The sequence below is a fragment of the Plectrocnemia conspersa genome, unplaced genomic scaffold (genome assembly GCF_051122295.1).
Source record: "Plectrocnemia conspersa isolate PC_06_02 unplaced genomic scaffold, ASM5112229v1 ptg000010l, whole genome shotgun sequence".
Lineage (NCBI taxonomy): Eukaryota > Metazoa > Arthropoda > Insecta > Trichoptera > Polycentropodidae > Plectrocnemia > Plectrocnemia conspersa.
In genome coordinates this window covers 28,517,757-28,536,750 of record NW_028277174.1, presented here as the reverse complement: position 1 = coordinate 28,536,750, position 18,994 = coordinate 28,517,757, and positions in this window count along the sequence as shown.

Sequence of the window (18,994 nt, the reverse complement as noted above, 5' to 3'; positions counted from 1 at the left end):
TTTTATTTTTTATCCATTTACTTCTCTGCATTGAGAATTAATACTTTAACTATTCTGATTAATATTTATGTATTTTTACATATTTTTATTGTACATTCTTTTTATATTTATAGTATGTAACGTTCACTGAAGCAATTAATGTATAATAGTAGATATATGTAGCAAGACCAATATTATGTAAAACATAATTAAAAATATTTATAATCAAAGCTTTTTAATAATTTATTAAAATATTAAATATAATAACTTTGATACATAAATTCTCAGACCAAAGCAGCTTTCTTTCGCAGCGACGAATTTTATTTTTCCTGACAGGATTAAACGCAAATAAGAGAGGCGGCAGTTTTAAGGGGGTTTTGTTGTTTTAATCGCGTTCGAATGAAAAGTTTATTGTTCGTGTAGAGGGGCGTTCGTGGTGTTTTGGTAGAAAAGCTCGCCCGAATCTTAACTTTGCGTGCATTTCCGTCGAAATGTACACAAAACTTTTAATAGTAGCCCATATTTCACTGCTCTTTGTTCCATCGAGAGAAAGAGGGATAGAAAACGTTTTGTTTTTGAAGGAATCGAATAGAAAATTTGTCTTAAAAATGTCTGCTTTCGTGCAAAACAGAAATCGAAAAGGGAATTCAGAAAATATTCCCGAAAGTTTCCCACTATCGAAATGCATCAACAAACTTTGACATGTTGTCGATGATGCTATTAAATTTATTTTTTGATTCAATATGTGTCTAAAACTAGTTAATTATTTTATCTATAAAATGGATTGTATGTTTTGAACTATTTTTATATGTGCATTTTATAATAATTTTGTTTCCTTCATTAAATATTGTAAATCTTCTATAAAAAATAAATATATTTGATCTATTTCTAGAAATCCATGTATATCTAATTTCTATTATTATCTCTCTTATTCCAATTATTTCGCATAATGTCTAATATGATTTGTGTTTTGAGAATCGGCATTGAAAATTCAGAACTATATTTGAATCGTGTAGGCAGCCAACATACATTAAACAAAGCCTAAAATTATGTTAAGTTAAATATGTATATTCACCTATATATTAGTAGTATATATAATAAAAAATAGAATTTAAAATAATATTTACATTATATGTATGTTTGTCAAAAATATTCGTTTTAAATAAATTTTTAAGTATAAAATAAAAAAGCCATTACGAACATAAAAACATTAAACGACGATTATTTAAAGCATACAATTTTTTATTGTAAATTCTTTGATTATAAATTTTCTCGCGAGACTAAGCACGAGAAAATATAATATAAAATACAACCTTCTTTATATGTGTTAAGCACAACTACTTGTTTTAAAAATAGGGCTTTTATTACCAGTATTTTTTATTATGAATAATACATACATAGATATAACAAGTTTCTTTGTGTTGTCAAAAAAACATTCATAACTCTTCGTACGTTCTGTACAATTTTGATATGCTATTTTTTTTTACTGCTAAATGCATTTGTCGTAACCTGACTGTTCAGAGTGATACTAAATTTGACACAATTATTTGTAAAAGCGACACAAAAAAAAAATTATGGCCTGAAGAATAAGTTTATTTGATACCCCGACGCACGTGACGATCGGAAATTGTTATAAAAATAATAAAAATACCAACAACATTTTTAAAAAAACTGATTATACATTTTTTCATAAAGTACAAATATTGATTCGTTAGATGTAAATCAGGTTGATTGTTACATTACACTCAATAGGTAAATATTTAACGAGCAAAATGTGTCCTTATTTTTTTAAATATCGGTGACCAGAAAAATCAGTCCGGAAAAATCCTGTCCAGAATAATTAACAAGTAGATTAATCCCACAAAAAATACTAACTTTTATAAAAAATACATGACATGCTTGTGGTATTTAATGATTTTAAAATTATTTAATTAAAATATTCATTTCCTTATTGTTAAAATTAGATAATTTTACTATTATTTAATTTGTATATTATATAATTCAAGTTTGATATTAAAAATGTCCGGAAAAATCGTCTCTGCATAATTCGCTTCCGGAAAAATCCTGCTCGGAATAATCACCGAACGGAATAATCACACAAAAATACATACTAATAACTTCAATGAAAAATACATAAATGCTTGTTGTATTTAATAATTATTAAATTATTTAATATGAAATATTTATTTAATAATTTTATTATATTTAAATCTGTATTTTTCTTTTTAATTAAATATATTTAAAGTTTATATTATATAGGTCCGGAAAAATTAGTGTCCGGAAAAATCGTGTGCAGAAAAATCCTGTCTGGAATAATCACCGAATGGAATAATCACAAAAAATAAAAATAAATAAATGGTTGAATCAGTTAACGTTATTAGGCGTATTACAAAAATTACGACGGTATCTTGGCCACTCAATACCTATTTCACCGCTAGTGCAATATCAACTGTAATAATTCACCGCTGATTGTACATAGTTTTGTAAATAGACGAAGGCTATTTTTAGCAAAATTTTTAAATTACTTTTTGAGATTAACCTTTGGTAAATCTTATATATTATTGGATTTAGCTTTAACTCCAAAACCGTTATTTTACTATATTAAAAGTCCTACTTGGTAGACAATGTATCATCCTATTTAAACAATTTAATAAAACATACATCTCCATCACATTTACATGCACCACCTTCATAAATTACGCCAAAGAACGTCACATTCTGCAAATAAATTGATCGCGCCGAAAAGAAGCATTGTATCGGAGGGCGCGGTGATTTATGTGCAAATTTTCCATGGCACCTCCATAGACGGGGTCACCGTGTATCGATCATCAATTTATGGCCGCTGACAAGCGGGTCTCAGGTGTGCGCGTTAATCAATCAGTGCCCCCGTGACAGCATCCACAAGTAAAATCCCTCCCATTCATTGGCCATTAGGCGTAATTAAAATTATATACTTGTCACCGTGGGGAAAGACGAGAAACTGAGCTTTGAATACGGCCGCACCTGTCATTCATCATCGCTATCGGATACGACCCCTTTATTCGACTTTTTGGAACCTGGCCGCCGATAACCCGGACCCTTTTCCGTTTTCAAAGATCGAAAGTTCAATGCGGATGGGATTATGCGTCTCTGGGACGTGGACGTGTAAAGTTTTAATTCAATGTTTTATATGTAATGAAAATTTATTTTCTCTCTTCGCCCGTAAGATTTTTTATGCGTACTAGTCTAAAACATTTCTTAAAAAAAAATTGACAGTTTTAATATTTGTTATTTTTTTTGGTTCACGTGAAGTTTGACTTAATTAAATATTAAAATAAATAAAGTAGTTTTAAATATATTTTCGGAACACTTACATGACTTAAAAATAAGTACCATTCCGTGACAGCTAATCCAGTATAAGTGATTTTGAAAATCATGTCTATCCATTAGTTAATTTTATTCTGAAGAGCTGTGTGAGTTATTTCTTTTCAGCACATAGTTGAAATATTTCTATGATTTATCATGTTTAACTCAATAAATTATTCATCAAGGCTACATTTAGAACTGGTCGTCTATTAAGTGAGAAGCAATTTCGTCAACGCACTTAGCCGCTGAAATCTGCCGTACTCAAAAATTACCGAAGCCACTTCAGTGAGGAAACTTTATCCGAGCAAAGTAAGCAAAATGTAAGTTATGCTGTGAGCATTTTTCTTCAAGGGAAGCCGAGCACACTCGTAGCTAAAGCAAAGGGGGTGGCTAGCGGGCTTCACGCACAACCCCCGTATAAATGAAACTGGAACAGGGGGCGATTTCGAGATTGCTAAGGGCGAACCGGGAGGGTTTTAAGAGGCAATGATTATGAAGAAAGTGCTTCCTCGCAGAATCTCGAGCTTAATAATGCATCTTAGAGGCGGCTTATATTATTTTACATCCACAACGTGTAATGCAATTTGGATTTTGATTATACGATTGAGTAGATCCAGCGTTACTTAATACCTGAGTGTAACTACGAATGATTAAATACGACTGAAAATTGGGATGGCTTTCTAAAACCGCTATACCCAACTCACTTACATGCTGAAGCATTCGAGTTATAACTTTTAGTACATTATTAAATTATTATCAAAATAGATTACAATATTGAGTTTAGCAATAAGCGAGATGTGAAAATTTGGATCAATAACGAGAGTGCGGGTTCAAGGAGAATTTCTAGAACCCTTCAGAGTTTCAATTGAGACTAACGTAAATGAGATACTCTCACGTAACGTTCCTTTTGATGTTAATGCTATATTTAAAAATTATTGTGTGCTCTCTTTCAATTCTCAAAATCATGTAATGCAATACGTTTTGCAACTCAACTTTTGTTGAAGATTCTATTACTTTTCTTGAGAATAGCACTATTCTTAGCTTTCAACACTTTTTAATACAAAGGTAGAATTATGAACTCCTTGACTTTATGAACTTATATTACTAGTAATCATTACGAAACTTTATCAATATTATTTAAATATAATAATATTAATACAAAAAACTTTGGTTATAATATGACTAGCAACATTAAAATAATATAAAAATACCCATTTGATAATTGTAACAAAACCGTTTGTGTCTAAAATAATCATTTATAAATCGTAAAGATTCGACATTTGACAACACTCAACATTCAATTTAATGAAAACAAATCTGCAAATAACTCTTAACTTTTTGGGAAAAGTAAAATTTCCTTTGTTTTTATGTCAAAAGTTGTATCCGTCATCCATCACGACTTGACACTAACCAACCAACCGAAAGTGACGCAATCTATTATTATTATTGTTACTTTGCCGCGAATTCCCGATTCGGCTCTGTGAATCGATCATTTCATCGGAATTCCCATGTCGAGATGTTTTCTATCAGCTCGTTTCGAAACGCATTAGCAAATTCACGGAAAACGCGGCGCCCAATTGATTGAGCAATTTATAGCCCGCGGCGATTGCCCAAATTTAACAGTCAATTTGTTAAATTTGTATATATTTAAATCGGGCGCTTGTTTTTCAAGTTTCTCTATGATTTTAATATTTTTTTTCGTCGATTAAAATATAAATTGTTAAAAAAAAACTTTTACTATTCTTCAACAGTAATATATATATTTATATATTATATAACTTAATAAATGTATATTTAGTTATTGATGTCTTGTGTGAGTTTCTTTTGGGACAACTAAAAGTTTTTTATGTGTATTATTATTTTTTAACATTTACAGAAAGCTAATTATATCTTTCAAAACATATACTAAAATAGAAGTTACGTTTACAAAATATAGTAAATAATAATTAACAAATAGAACAACCTTTTTCTAATTGTTAATTAGTATTTACTGGATTAACTATTTTAACTTTAATATTTTAATAAAAAAATCTACTGTAATTAACTATAATTATGCTTGTGCATAATTATTTATTTAAAAAATGATGTTTTTCGACTCGAAAATGTTTTATTTATATAAACTATTTTTCGCTTTATTTTATTCCCTACTGGTTTATTTTAAAATATTATAATAAAAACTAAGCTAAAAATACATACAAATTTATTTTATCTTGAGTGATTTATAAAAAAAATTGCGTTAGGAGTATAATTAATAAGCAATAAATAACAATATTTAATTGAATAGTATAAAAATCAATAAAAAAAATTTGATTTTGTTCATTTAATAAAAAATAACTTATGCTGAAAGCTTTCATATTTCATCCGATTTCTAGCATACAGCTCAAGGTGTAAAGTTAAAAAAGCCTTAAAAGGAAAAATATGTTTAAAGACATTTGCATTAAAAATCACGAATATTTTTAGCCGTTTAACTTTCACACATATATAAAAAAATAAGAAGATAACTTACGCAGGTTTAACTAGTAAAAACGACATGAAAATATAAGTTATTTTAAGGCCGAAGGGGTGTGACTTCAGAATTTAATTAAATAGCCTATTATGTAACAAAACTATATATTTTTAAAATATACGTTATGTCATATAAAGTAAATAAAAGTGTATCAAATAATTTTAAGTTACAATTTTTACAATAAATTGCTTTAAATTTGTTTTAGAAAATAGCAATAGCGAATATTTATAAAACATTGTTAGCTCTGAAGTCTTAAATTTATCTGCTAAAATTGACACTGCATAAACATCTTTTTAGAATCGTTCGAACTGTTCGAACGTCATTTTTTAATATTTGTATTATTTACAAAATAACTGCTGATAACTTATAATAAACCTCGTAAAAATAATAATCTAATCTGCTCAAAATATTGTATAGAAAATGTTTAAGACCGATGGAAAAAATTATTGATAATTTTTTTTTCTTTGCAATCACATGATTTTTTTTGTATTTATTCAGAGAATCATCAAATATTTTTTGTAAATGTTTGGCAATACCTAAAATAGTAATTTATTTAATTTGCCAAATTAACATGGATCAAATATTGTATTACTAATAATTTTTTTCTTAAAGGCAATGAAGGCAATTTGAAGGCAATGTTCCGCTCCTTTTATTTATTGTATGTATAAAATAAGCTAAAGAAACATATGCCTATAATAAATCAAAACATACATCTCAAACAACTTTTTAATTTAAATTCATTATTTGAGATCGGTTTTTACTTTTTTTTATACATATATTCTTGCTATGATTTTTTTGCAGTCCCCAGCAATTTGTCTTCTTTTCCCTCCTCTCGGCATTCCTAGCTGTATTTTAATTCAAATAAAATTATTCAAAGATAATTTTATAATTTAAAAAAAATAAAAACGTGCTAATTTAATTATGTTTTACTGAAAATCTGAAAGCATTGGAAATTAAAAAATAACATTGCTCGTGTTTTGAATTTAAAAATATTGCGCTTTTAAAATTGTAAATAATATTTATATATTAAAATACTAATATTATTATTATTTTTAGGCAATTAGACCCAAATTTATTTTTAAAATCCATTGATTTTAATATTATATGATACCCACTTAATACATTTTAGTAATTTATTATAATTATCAATTATGTAGTATTATGAAATTTATTGATAATTAATTAAATTTATTTTCTTGAAACCATATAAAGGAGATATTCATTACGTAATGTGAATACTTAGTAATCAACCATTGAAAAATCCTTTATTTTAAAAAAATTAGTGCATTTAGTAATACTGTGAACAATGTTTTCACTTCTATGTTTTTTTAGCGCCCATCGCATTTTTAATTTAATAATGTCATTATATTTTTTATAAACCTCATAATCACTAGATGCAATATTTCAATTACAACACTGTTTTTCTGTTGATTTTAACTCTTTTATCATTTCTTCGTTATTAATGGCAGACACAAAAAGCAAATAATTTTTCTAATAACAAAACAAGTTTGCAATGAATTTCATTAGCAGTTTTATCACAAATTAAAAACCGAGTAAAAATATCGTTTTATTTTTATTAGCCCTGAATTTTTTCTTTTAAAATTTATACTTGTACTATAAACATAATTAGCAAAAAGTTTATTATTATGATACAAAAAGCTACTATCGTGTTAATATGCTCTATAATTTAATTTTTAGTTATGTCATTATATATTATTCATCAAAGGGTTAGATGTTATTATGTAGGCATCGTACATTAATATTAATGTTTAATAAATTACGTCACAGGCAAAATTTATGCGCGTCTGGCTAAATTTTCAATAATGGCATTGTCTAGGACAAGCCCGTTAAGATCTTAATCCTTTCGTCTTTAAAATTAACCAAATATGTGGTTATGGTGGATACCTTGGCTCAGCGAGCTTTATTATATGCATAGCATGCAAATGGTCCCAAGACCGTGTTTAGTAATCAAGGGGAACAAGCAGGATTTATATCACTTCTCACATAATATAAACTATACACATAACCGTGAAACATGAGACACTAGATTGGATTTCGAAATAATCTTGTTTATACGCAATGTATTATTGGATAATCGTATATATCATATTAATCAGAAATAACACTAAACCGTTACCTAACTGAATCCTTATTATATCTCTCTCTTTGAATTTCAGTATATATATATTAATAAATAAATAAATTATTATCGGCCAGTGAATCGCTATAATTAGTTAGCGATTTACTCAAATACATTTTAGTAAAAAAGTTGTAATTGTAACATGAAATAAACATAGCTTCCTTGTACACTAAAACATGGGTAAACGCCACCATTTAACTTTCAAGTTTCATACTGGTGTTGACTGTATTGGACAGAAGTTCAATAAAAAACAGAAAGCACACCATAGCATACGCATAGCATAATCAAACACATGAATAAAGTTTTCGGTTAAAATTCACGTTAACAATACAAAACACACACAGTGGGGTCTTTTACAGCCCCTCGCGGAATCCGGCGTATGTTTTTCAATTCGCGAGACGGTTAAAAATAATTAATAAACTTGCATATTTTATGTGGCACGCAAAAGTGTGCCTGCGTATGAATTTCAATTACGCAACCAATTCCGGGCCAGAAATTTACTTTTGGCCCTTTCTGGCCTTTTCGGAAAATCTCCGAGCGCATCCCTTGTGCGACCCTAATTACTATATATATTAATACATATCTGCTCTTTCTCTGGCATCATTCCCATGTTTGGGCGTTGGCGACTTTCAACAGACTTATGAGTGTTCTGTTCATGTCTTGCTTTTGGACCTCTCAATTTAGAATTTTTTAAGATTTATCTTTCGATGCTTTTAAAGTCGATTTATTGCAAACCTATTTGATCCTGAACATTCCTTGCTTAAAACAATTATTAACAAAATGTTCGTGCTCTAAAAATATTTAATGATTTTCCATGATGGGTTCCTTGACAAAAATAAATATAAAAACGCTGCTAGTTATTTTTCAATGTATTCACTGCAACGTTAAAAGTTCCATCAACAATCGACTCCCATACAATTCGGCCCCACAGGGTGGCTCAAAACTACCCAACTCCACGCCACCGAATACCTTACTAACCCAGCCATGCAGCCATCTGAGAAAGCACACACAAGGTAAGTGACCCGAAATCGCGCACATCTTAACCCGCAGCCCGCAGAATTAATTAGCAAACGTCAAGACAAAGGGTAAGGCAGTACGGTGCGGGGAGGGTGGGGGAGGTGGTACGGCCGAAAATATCGTCAAGTCGCGCAACTAACGTCGCGTCCCTGTTTTACGACCTCGGTATTTTGCCTTGCTTCATAAAACTCTTACGGAGTTCCGGCCCGCGGGTATGCGTTGCATGTTGGCCACAATCCTCGAAACTGCCGTACTTATGACCGGAGCTTATAGTTTTGCCGGTGCAACGCGGCGGCCTAGATATATGGTACATATCACGCGCACGTGTTTGTTCCCTCGAATTATTTGATAAGGTATAAAAATATTGTGACACGAATTGTGCTATGATATTTATTTATATCTTATTGACTCAGTGCGTAAGAAATATATAATTGATACATATTTATTGAACGTTATGAGTGCGATCGGCGGACGATGCGCTGCCGGTCGTCGTACACGTCAAAGTGCTCGTGGCCAACCCTAGCAAAGTTCACCGACTGCAATTCACAGATGGAAAGTTCACCAACCACAATTCACCGAGCGGAAAGTTCACCTACTTGTAAATTCGTCGAATGGAAAATTCATCGACCCCGAAATTCGTCGAACTGAAGTTCACCGATTCTACAATTGTTCGCCGATGATTTATTTATTAAAAATAATTATTTAAACTTTATTTTTAAATTATTTTATTATAATTTTATATTTTATATTACAAATTAATGCAATGTCTTTCATTATTATATAAAGAATATTTTTTTCAATTCCTTGCATTCCCATAAATTAAAAATAAAATAGTATTTTTACAATATAAATAATAATTGTACATATTTCAATAATATATTTTTATTTATATAATAAGTAAGATGGCTTTATAGTAAAATTCATTAATTATCAGCTATTTGAGATATTTTGGACTATATGATTATACATATATACGTTTTTTTTACAAATTAATTTGTTTAATTTGTGAAGATATATTATAATAAAGTTAAATTGATGAAGGAACCAAATTTATATTACCATATTTATTTAGTTGTTTATTCAATTGTACTTTGATTAAATTAAATTTTAATTTATAATAATTTATCTTAACAAATTATTTTTATTTTTATTTTTTAATTACAAGTTATTGCAATAAATTTCATTATTATATGCGAAATATTTTTTTAAATGTTTAAAATGTAATATTGTAGTCCTTATTAGATTTTCCTGAGAAAATTTTATTGATTTAGTTTTACAAATTTGCTTAAATTATAGATTATTTACAATACTGTGTGGAATTTAACTGTCGAATTTTTTAAAACTGAAAAAGTGACCTCGTAAAAAGGCTTATTATTTATTCTGTGCATCGTCGGCTTTTATTAACCTAGAAATGCATAGAGTTAAAAATATATTTTCTATTTAATAATGAAATACATTGCACATATTTACAATACAACATACATTAAACTTAAGTTATTGACAAATAACAGTGAAAAATATTTATTTTTTATTTGTACGTAATTAAATAATCAATTTTTCAAATTTTATTCTTTATAAACAACAAAGAAAGCTCTCAAAGATATTAAAAAAAAAATTAAAAATATATATTATATATTAAATAAAAATTAAATTAAATCAAAGTACAATTGAATAAACAACTAAATATATAAAAATAATAATTATACAAAAAATTAAAAATAAAGTACATATTAAATTAAGATATAAAAAACGTATTTATAAACATATAAAATACAAAATATCTCAAATAGGTATATATCACGCGCGGGCGGTGAGATACTTTCTCTCTCGATCGATCGCGTATTAAGTGACGAAAGTGAATGAGAGGCAAGGACATGCGGGCCGCATGCTCTTATCTCTTATTCACTCTCGTCGCTTAACTCGCGAGCGATCGAGAGAGAAAGTATTTTACCACCCGCCCCTGGTATATATGTATATTACTATAATATATGATTTAATGTATATTACTATATATAAAAATATATGTACAACCATATTTTTTTTTGTTATTATTTATTACATTATTAAAAATATATTGATATTATTAGTATTGTTTTTATTTATTATAATCATGTAAATAAACTATTTATATATATTATTTATGCGAATGCATGGAGAACAAAAAATATTTCTTATATTTAGTTAAATATTTTTTATATTTAGTACATATTAGATACTCTCTGTGAGCTAAAGTTGCTTATTTAATGATTGATTGTAATTAAGATAAGAAAAAGCTGGGTAAAAATCTGTAATAATTGAACAAAATTCAAATTAAATAAAAACCACTAATTTCGATCTTTCAAATAAAATAAAAATATTATGGTTCTTATAGAATTTAAACCAAGTGTTTCAGATATGTTAACTTTTTTAGCATTAACCAATAAATTAATATTATTTTTCTCGTTACAATTATTAATAATATACTTATTAATTGTAGTTATATCAGTGCTAAAATTTATATTTTAAGACATGTATTTTTTATGGTGGAAAAAATAAAAATATGCAAGGCTTTATGATGTTTTTAAAACTTTATAAAGCCTTGTAAATGGCCATTAAGGACCCGATGCCGACGTTCATATTTAGCCGATAAAATAAAGGCCGAAATGTGAGAATGGTTGACATGCATTTACGCCGATACGGACAAATAGCTGACATATAACCAAAAGACAAAAAGCGTATTAAGTCAAGAGACAAATCGTCGACATGAACAAATTACTGACATAGACAAATAGTCGACAAACAAAAAGCTGATCTAAATATGATATACGTATGTGATTTATAAGAATATGGTATTAAGAATATTAATAATTAAGTCCTTTGAAATAAGTTCTCAAACTATTATTAAATATAATACTTATTAATCATTACTTACAAAAATATTTAAGAATAAGGTCTAGAAAGTCTAGATAAGTATAATCAAGATATTTAAATTTAATATGAACACTATTAGGTTTTAATATTTCAAGTATATTTTTATTTTAATATATTTTAAAATATCGTAATTTTAAAATATTTTAATCGACAAAGTTATTATACTACAATGGAATAATAAATTTTCTAAAACGTATATTATTTTTCTTATTAATTATTGAAAGCTTCCGGTTTTTTGCCTTTTTGTTCAATTAGCCCTTGTCTGTATGCACGTATGAGGATGGTACAACAACAAATTCTGTGAGTTGTTTTAGGAGCCAGATGTCGTCAAGTATATGAATCTATTTAACATAAACAACTAACTTAATATCCAAGAGATGGCGACTGCGTTGGCGAAACAAAATACAAACATATATTCAACCGCATCAGAGACTGGCGCTGCGTGGGTTCTTAAAATAATTTAAGACAACACTAATGCTTATTCATTGGTAAAGCATGAATATTATGATGTTGACGAATATTTTCCAGCAACTTCCTTTCCATAAAAGTCACATAAAAAGTCAAATTAGAAACTATCGTATTCAAGTTAAATATATATGTGGCCAAATATTTTAGATACTTTATTATTAATAAATTTTAATAATAATCAAGCAAAGTGCTGTTTTATACGTTGCACTTTGTGTAGTACGTTAACATGTACCATAGTTTTAACGGTGCACGTTTCCAATTTACAACAGTTCAAACTTACCCAAATTGCTTCACAGAAGCCAGTTAGGCGTGTTGGCTCTTGCAGGAATTATTCGACCACACAGTTTGCGGAAATACTTTGGATCTTTACAGTGCGCAAATTAAACATATAAAAAGCAAATAGATATGCAAAATTGGATTGCTAATGAAACATTCTTGAATAATCTAATGAAATTTACGCACTCATGAGGTGCGCGACTATTTATTTTAACTCTCACACATCCATCAATTGTTTCGGATTTCCTACGGTCGTTTTATGTAAATCGCTGAATGAACGTCTTCTAGTTACGTCAAAGACGGAAGTTGAGATCTGCGAGAGGTCGTCAGACCTGAGCCAATCTAGGGAATATGAAACGTGGTTAGGAGACAGTGTCATAATACCGAATGGTCTCGACGACATCAGCACAGAATTAATGAGACGCTGAGAAAGAAGTCAAATTGGAAGTTATGCTAACTGTGAACCTAAAATTCGATGAGCATTGTATAAAAAAGTCGCGGTACCAATTCTTGTCATTGTGATATTGAGTATATAGGGCATATGTATGCAAATATTTTTTTATTTGAAGAAAATGTCAAGAATAATATATTTAATAATTGGACTAATGCGAAAGTATTTTTACGATTTTCACGAAAAGTGTAAATGGTTATCAGAAAAGGTACTCGAGGATCAGAATATCAGAAACTCTAACTCTTTATTAGGTTTTAAACCATATGTTCCTAACCAATTTTTGGGTTAGAGCTAACTTTTTAATAGTGATGGTGAGTTTTACAATATATTAAAAAATATTAACAATATTATTTATAATATTAATAATGCATTGCTTTAATATTTAGAGCAATGCATTATTATTTTATAGCAGCAAAAAATATTTTTATGGCATTTTCATGATGGAAATGATTGCATTTCCATCATGAAAATGCCATAAAATCTTTTTTGCTGCTGCCCATAAGCATTTGCCTTTTGAAGTGAAATATTCTTGATAACCATCTTTCAATTTTAATTTTTCGTTTGTAGACAATTCGTTCAAATCTTTCTGCAGTGATAATACTGCTATTTGCAATGAGACTCTTCGGTGAATCCTATTAGATTGTTTATTAAGTTATAATTTCAATTTTGACTATGGACGATTTTAGCGTGACGTTTCTCGCGACGAAGGTGTGCAGGTGATGATGTCCCAAAGCTCTTTGGCTGCGTGCGACGAGTGTCAGGTGTGATCTTCAAGTCTGTCGGTGAGGGCGCGTGGCTGGTTCCTCCGGATGGCTGCTGGTAGATCTTGGCTCTCTGGTTGTCTGCGTCGCTGGCTCTGCTGTCTGGTGACGTCTGTTGTCTCATGCCTCAGCCGTCTCGTATCTCGGACCGTCTGCCTTGGGCCGTCTGCCGTCTCCTCATCGGATTCCGGGTTTATATCCTTTAGGAGGATGCATGCTAGCTGGACAATCGCGATTGTGCATCGATCTCCTAGTTAATTGCTGCAGTGGCTTCTTAGAATTCGAGAAACCGGATGTGTATGTCTGAAAGCGAGTTTTTTTGCTTGGCTCTAGACTTTCGAATTCTTCGAAAAGGGTTTGCATTGTGGTGATTGATTGTGTCCGTACCGTTTTGTCTCAAAGGAGATTCTCTTAACGACCCGGGTTGTTGAGTCAAAAAAAAATCCCTCTTGTGCCATGATGGTTTGTCTCATTGTTAATGAATGAACGTTTTTGGTCACGGTCATTAACAATGAGAAAATCGCCCTTCTGAATGTGCCTATATGTGTGGTCGCCAATCGGGAATGATTATGTTTAGAACATTATTAAATCTATTTATACAATATTCTTTAGGCTCTTTCAAATTCTGGCTGTAAATAAACATGTTGTTATTAGTTATTTATACTAAAAAAAAAATTAAAAACTAATAAAATTGTCTTTGTCCCAAATTTTCTGTGTACAAAATTTCAATACAAAAGCAGAAATATTTGCCTTTGTTTTGATCAATTTAAATCGCGTCCTTAAAGTTGTAAATTTGTTGCACTAAATGTATTGTATAAATCTGCTATATATCGTTTCTGAACACGTTTCCTTTGATAGTCAACGAATTTATTTTAAGTCTTTGTTATTTCTATTAAAGAGCTTTTCAAACAATATATCATTTAAAGCATTGATTCTGATCTTGGTGTAATTATATAATAAACTGTAGCAAACGATGAAGGCGTTTACTAAGGTTTTTCGCAACTAAATATTGCAGGTAAATCATACACTGCACAGCGACTAGATGTGCTATTACTTTTTCTTCATATGAATTAAACTAAGGTTTTTAATTATTAAAAAATTGAATAAAAAATAGATAAAGTATTCGAATTTATTCGTAGTTTTGTTCTTGGTTTTTACCGATATAAATTTACTTAACCAATTAGTGCAAAAAAATCAATTAATTGCCTATAAATTTTTATTTAATTGAAAAAAGTATTTTAATTAATCACTAATTACTTTAATATTCATACCTTTATGAATTTCATAAAATATGCAGAACACAATACTGTACGAATTAATGATCAGTGAGGGAGTCAAAAGGTAAATATTTATTATATAGGTAAAAAAATATTTTTCAATTGAACGTTAAATTTTTAATAGATAATTCTATAAATAAATTTTTAAAAAATATTTAAAATATTTTATGTACTATATTTAGCGATCGAATTATTAAAATGTTTGAAATGCGTCTTGAAACAACATATAATTGCCGACGCACATCTATTTTTGAGATAAAGGTTAAACGATAATAATATCAACATTTTGTTTCGTTCAACGAACGAATTCTGCAATTTTCGGTCATAGTAGATACGGTTGACAAATGTTTTTTGAAAGTGTGAAAGCATTTTTTTGTTGAAAAAAAGTGATTCATTGTTTCGTATATCGGGTGTATGTTGCTTAAGTATAACATTTTTTATTCTAAATTTTTTTTCAATTTCATTTAATTAAATCAATTATTGAAATTTTAATATTATTAGATCAAAATCAGATTAGTAATATTTTAATAATCATATAATCGGTTTTTTTTTGTTATAAGATATTACTTTAAGGGAGCATAAAAAATAGTTTTGTTTAACATACATAGATCAGCTAATAACCCTATTTAGCCCAATGCGTTTTGGTGTCTCACGCTTTGCCTTCATAATAGCCCCCAAGCAATACTACGCCGTTACCTTGTCTCGTTATTGTTTCCGGTCCGTTGTACGGTAACGAAAATTTCATCTTATTTATAAAACGGATGGAGGCAAACGGCGAAGGCTTTATTGCGGCTCGTAAAAGTGTAATGGGCCCCTCACGACCCCATCCGAATATGTTCGGTGCGATTACCCGTTCGCGACTGTGTCCGCGCTTAGCGCTTTGAAGAGCTTCCAATGTAAGCGCTTAATGGGCGCATAATTAAATTTTCAAATGCAAGCAACGAAACAAAGTGATGTCAGATGGATAGGCACACGGGTGTGCGCATATGTATTTAACCGCTTTGACGCGGTTCGGCTAGAAACTCAGCGAAGCGAAATTCGCGTGGAAATCCGATGCAAGGAAAAATGTTGACATCAGGGTGGTTCTACAATGAATCAGCCTAAAGACTAAGGGATTTTTATTTATCGAAAAAAACTAGTCAGCTTACGTATTTTGTCACAATATATCTCACTTCCAGTAGTTAGATTACTTAACCTTTTTATTTATTAAATATTAGCCATAAAAAAATGAGCGTTCAGACCTTACATATGGCTTTAAAAGTTAAAAATAAGAATTAGTCTGTGTTTCTGATTTTATTTTGTAGGGTTTTGATATCAAATAATGTAATTATTTATTCATCTTAATGCATATGAGCTTTCGTCAACCGTCTGTTCTTTAGTATCGTAAAGTGGCATATTGCGTATCTTAATTTAATTTTTCATTAGATAATTTTTACGATCTTAGTTAAATGTGAATGTAACGCTCACTAAAGATCTTAAAATCATGCACGAGCGTATTCCTAAGTAAAAAAAAACTAAAGCTTAAAAAATATAATAGGACAGTTCATTTTTTACCCAAATTCTGTGTATCCATTTTAATAACAAAATCCTGATACATATTCTCGATAAATTAAGATACAAATATATATTTTTGTAACGTAAAAAATCATTTAAGACAACTAGAATACTAATAAAAAAATACGATTGTTATCTTTCGAACTTCTTTTAACCCGTGATATCCGCCAGCTACGTTTAAATTGTCCGCAAAAAGAAATAGGCCGAGTGTCTGGTAACGGATTTCCTGAGATTTTTTATTCTTGGGCGCGCACATTGTGTGTCTCCAAAGTGTTATACTTTTTTTGTGTTACACATTCCACGATGTCGGTCGGTTACGTGCTTTAAGCTCACCAAGTGATTTTAGAGAGTGTGTACGCCCACGCCGCAAGACTTTATAAAGGCCACCAATGTATATGTTTGTGTGAATGTGTGTTAAGCTTAAAGCTCTTCAATTTTCAAAATGGACCAAAACGCTGCTGTCTGGCTTTTTTAATACTAGAAATAAACCGAGAAAGTTTTCAATTATTTTAACTTGCTGACTTAGAATCGGTCTAGACAAATTTCACGCAAGAGCAGAGAATGACTAATGATCTCGCTTTGTTTGCCTTTATTAAATCGCAATTACGGCCAAAGTGTGATTAGTTTCTCAAGTGGACTGTGCACAAGATCTATTGTTTTAAAGGTAAATTATTATGTAAGTTTTATTTAAATATAAATTAAATATGCATTGGTAATATTGAACATCAGGTTATATTTTAAAAATATTTTTTGTATTATTTTATAGTAAACATCCCTACAACTTTCCTTGAAAAATATTTATATATTTTTTTATAGTTATATATTTATAACCATGCCAAATATGAGCAGAAAGATAATGTACCCCATGTACAAAAAATGCATTTTAATTAAATGATCACCGTCAAATTCTAACAATGTGTCACAATGGTCAAAGAAATAGACAGATAAATTTGTAAGGATTTCTGCACTTTTTAATAAATATGCTATCACTCAATGAATTCCATATTAGAAACCGTTGCAATACTTATAGATTAAAAAAGAGTTTTGCTTCAAGTATTCAAAGGTTTAAAACAGAAGGTACTACAACAATGAACCTCTTCAAACTTACAATGTCTTTAAAAATAATACAAATGTACAATAATCTCTTTCACTGAACATATTATATCAAGAATTTAACGTAATAATACAAAACATTAAGAAAGTCAAAGAGTCGTGATTCCGAGTCACCCTACCTGCTCTTCTCTCCTTCTGCAAATTAATCACCGGCAACAATGGCGCCTCACGCTTAATTAAATCAAAAATAAATACAATTAAATCTTCTTAATTAAAATGACAATACAAAAGACGGGCAAACGTTACGTTTTAAACGCGGGGCGAGACATTAAAAGCGCTTCTTGTTCGCCATAGTCGTAAAGTAGTACCTAGAGTTGGAGAACTCCCGGCTACGTGGGTGTGTAGCGGCACCAGAAGGAAGTTTCGCGATAAAACTATTGTACCAAGTGCCATGACCATCAAACTCGTCTTTAAGCCGTGGTCCTTCCGCAACTCGAGACTACCACGAACTGAGGCTAAATTATCCGCAAAAAAACTAGATGAGTGCCTGCTAACGGATTTCCGGGGACTTTTATCCCTAGTATGTTTCTCGAGAGTTCTACACGTGTTGTTAGATATCAAAGTCATAAACGCATCTAGCTGAGAAAAATTGCTTTCTCAATTTATATTACATCAAATATTTGTTATGTGTATGTGAAGATGTATGTATGTCTATATTTGGTATATGAGGAATATTTAGCCTGAAACCCACCAAGAGATTGTGCTTAGACAAATAGTGAATATATTTGTTTAAATGAAATAAAATAAAAAAATAAGCTCTTCTTTAACACTTTCCAAGCGGCTCTCAATTTCAGCATTTGGTCCCGTAACGCAAAAGAAAACTTTTTGGTACCACTATACTTTTATTTTTAGACGAAACTAGTGAGTTTGATCTGTTTTGTCAACGCTGCTTATATTTCCATTATATAAAACGACTCATCTAGGTTAACGGCATATTAGTTTTTGATTTAATAATCAGATCGCCATCAAATTTTTTTTTAAAGTAGATCTTGTAACCTTCGTTTGTTAGTAATGAAACGTACAGGTTGTATATAGTCGCTTTGATAGTTTGTCTTCGGCTGAGTCGGTAAATTAGTTATATAGATCGCATGTAATCACTTCGATATAAGATATTCCGTTGCATCGATAGATTCTTCTGAAAGTCGTCGACAGCGCGTGTCCTGAAGTCTTTGCAGCGAAGTAGTAGTCCGAGCGTCG